The 3,803-nt window shown below is 32.2% G+C and overlaps 1 pseudogene; it reads right to left on the bottom strand.

Annotated features, from left to right (window-relative positions):
• Nucleotides 1-2,532: 2,532 nt before the first annotated feature.
• LOC134246521 (uncharacterized) lies at nucleotides 2,533-3,739 on the bottom strand (annotated as a pseudogene).
• Between the last annotated feature and the right edge of the window lie 64 nt (nucleotides 3,740-3,803).

Below are 3,803 nucleotides of genomic sequence, written 5' to 3'. Positions count from 1 at the left end.
GGGGATAAAAAAGAATATAACTACCGTAACTTTAATATTCTTGAAAAAATTCAACAGAGAAATGAAATTAATCGACGGTTAACTCCAGATCTTAAGAAATGATGAAGGCAATATCAATAGAGATTTAAAATTAACAGTACATTTTTCGATTGACCGTTAACTGTTTTTTTTTACTACACTATTTAAACTAGAGGTTTAATCAAATATTATTTAAATATTATAAATAAAATATTAAAATAATTAAAGAGGGGGCTTAGTCAGGACCCCGTACAGCGTCCCTGACAGCTTCCCTACATATCAGCTGTACATTGCGATAAGTCAGGGGAATAAGTGTTTGGAAAAACTAATTTATTTTTAAAACAACCTTTTTTAAAAAAAATATCACACTGCACAAAATCTACTTTTTTTAAGATGTGTTTTTACCGTTCTTTTAATTTAATACATGTAAACATGTAGTTGGCCGTCTACAGACGAAACAATTTTTCATTAATAATATTTTGTTAGACATTACTGAAGCAAAAATGTTTATCTCAACAATCTACAACTATATATAATGATTTTAATGTCGTTTTGTACATAATAAGAAACCACAAGGGACAAAAATGCTAAATCTTTGACGCTTTATATCTCAAAAGTGGGACATATTTTGATAAGTAATATTGAACAAAAGATGTTCAAAATACTGTTTTTAATAATATGCAACCTTTCATTTTTCGCTAAACGTCCCTATTAAGGAGTTAAAGGGTTGACCTCTAAATGTTTCTTTTGCAAAGGGTCACCGGTCGGGGAATGCGATAAAGGCATTAGCTATATATCTCATATTAATAAAAGATAGAAAATTAATATTCAGTTACTCTAAGTGTGATCTTATAACCATTTTTAATGTCGAGTTTAAGAAAAATGAGCAGTTTTAAAGAAGAAGAGGAAATTCTTGCTGTCAAAGAATGTTGTTTGAATGTAATATCTATGTCCAAAAATGACAAGATGATGTTGATCTGATTGTCTTATAAATTGTGCCGAAGGTACGTTAGGTACCAAAATCCGCCAAGTCCCAAAATCTGGTGATAATATCAAAATAGTGTGTCTTGGATACCCCTGTTTAAAATCAATTTATTTTTTGAAAATATGTCAAACCGTTTTCCCTACACAACTCACTAGAAATGCAATGTTTTCTTAAGAAAATAACTTTTACGACGCCATGACGTTCACATGGCGCTCTGAAATTTCGACGTAATGATTCCGGTACAGCGTAAAGAATTGTACATTTCTCAACCTAGAAATTAATATTCTCTTAAATAAATTCATATTTAAGTCTATTTTACTTTATTTTTTTATTGAGTCTGTTCTAAGCCTTTCGGGGTTTTTTCTTTACATGAATTGATATTTACACTAACCGTGGGCCATTTAAGGAGATAATTTTATGAGAAAACTATTTCACCAAGAAAGCGTACTTATTGTAAGAATTTCCCCCCTCTCCATTTCCCTAAAATTCATGATATTAATTGTAATACTAAATTAAATTTTGAAAAACCAGTATACCATAAAATCATGTTTACCTTTTATTTACTAATTACATGTAGGTAGAATAAACATACATAATAATAGGTATGTACGCTTGAAAGTGCAAGAAGTGCTTTTACTGCGTATAAAATCTTGGACTGCAACATAGTTATCACAGATTTTATGCAAGCATTTTCCTTGAATATTTTTTCCAATTAAAGATTTATTTTTGATTAAGCTAAGGCATTATCTATGAATTACTTTGTTTCAGTTTTATTACTAAAGTATAGTTCTTTTAAAAAGTATATAATCATTATTGATATGAAGCTAAATAAAGTTACATATTTAAAAAAAAAAAATAAAGAATTGACAAATTTATTTATCTTACGTGTCTGAAAGAGAAAATATTCCCAACAAAAAAAGCTATGTCACACTCTATCCTTTTGACAAACACGGATAATCTGTATTTTGTATTTGTGGTTCTCGGATCTGTTATCATCCTCTATAATAATGTACATTGCACATGTATTATTGTAACGTGATATAGTCACCCATCCAAGGGTTAAACAGGCTCGACCTTGCTGAAAACCTGACTCACTAGCGAGGCAGTAAAATTTACATATATAATATCCGCTACTTCCCCCCCCCCCTCGCTTGGGGAAGCTTCAACCCTAAGCTAAGCATGAGTTCTCCCTGCGTGTCTGGACCTCTTCAGTACCGGCAAATAATGTCGTCCACGAATAAAAAGTCCGTACATGTACCTGGACACAAAGTCCTAACCTTAGAGCTTCTTGATTCTAGCTCTATATTATTGTTTGCAGTCGACTGTAAAGTTTTCCGTTACGTCACTATCTCGTTTGACAGCTCGCTTAAGGTAACATGTACATGCCTTCTAGAAGCAAGCTTTATGATCTGTAGTTTCTACTTATCCCTGATTGGTTGCTCGTGCAACAGACAATGAAAAACAAATCATGCACAAACAGGAAAAAAGTTGGACAAATGCCATTTAATTACACGTTTTCACATGTACATTTAACGCCTTTTCTTAGGTGGCACAGATTCATCTGAAATAAAAAAAACTTGAAATTATCAATTGGTAAATATAAAAGATTGGGTTTTTTTCTTAACATTAAAGTGACATGATTAAAATTATGTAAACTAATTATTAACTCACCCCAGGGACATGGTTCGTTTAGACTTGGGAGCCTTCCTAATGCCACAGAAAACCGCCTCCAGAATGGGCCGAGCTGGATTTCCTATGTTAATATTCCGAGGTCTGGACGTCCGCCGTCAAAATTCTTTATCACTGTGGGAAACGTGCGCGATATCTGCTCCAAGTTATCTGGTACCTTTCCGTGAAAATGTTTCTCAAGTTTTGCCGTATCGATGTTGACAATGCCGGATCTTCGTACGTATTGCCCGTTTGCAGTTTTAATTAAGGTATTCAATCCCTAATGGGAACAAATTCAGTGAAACTGAATACATAACTGATATGTAGGCACTGAACACTCAGTTTATTTAGACATTTTTCCCATTTATTACTATTAGGATGTATAGTGGGATGTTTCCTAATATATGACTTTGAGTTTTGGTGAGAGTTATCCCCCTCTTATTTAATTAATAAAGAAAAAATCAATTAAAAAATTTACCTGGTAAAAAAATTGTTTTCAACTGCCATTCTATTTTTAATATTTCAATGCATCTTTCCACCGAAGGATTTATTGATATTCAAATTATTTGAATTTTTATTTTGAAAAAAAAAAAAACAAAACGTTTTCCCCCTAGACTTCAATGCATTTTTTGTTAATTAACTACTGCTTAATTAATGACATTTTTAAAAATTTCTCGCGGGTAATCCTTTTCCACTATAACATACTTTAATATAATATCAGTGTATTATGTACTTGACGGACATTTAAGGGAAGGGAATTAGGTCCCATTAGCGATGGAAATCCTTACGTAAATATTTTCCTTTGTCGCTGTTAATTAGATATCCCCTAATTTTCTGACTGAAAGGGTTTTTACATGTAACAGAGTTAATTGCCTTCACTTTTGTCTCGTGTTCTAACCTTTTATCTCTCATTTTTTTCTCAAACCGTTTGAGGTTTTCATTTAAACTTTCAACAATTGATTTCTCTTCCTGATGTTTACTTTTATCAATGCATTGCTGATTTATAACACATTTTTCAATAATGCACTGTCTTGCATTGTGGTCAAGTCGCAGATGGCAATTTCCGCATTGGTAACGGGTAAATTTTCCAATTTGGGAAAGGGGGGGGTACAGTATTTTTCTTGTAAAAAAC

This window comes from Saccostrea cucullata, unplaced genomic scaffold (genome assembly GCF_032062105.1).
Source record: "Saccostrea cucullata isolate Sc308-1 unplaced genomic scaffold, CSIRO_AGI_Scuc_v1 ctg21001, whole genome shotgun sequence".
Classification (NCBI taxonomy): Eukaryota; Metazoa; Mollusca; class Bivalvia; order Ostreida; family Ostreidae; genus Saccostrea; species Saccostrea cuccullata.
Note: the sequence above shows the minus strand (reverse complement) of the source record. Positions and strands in the feature narration are given on the sequence as shown.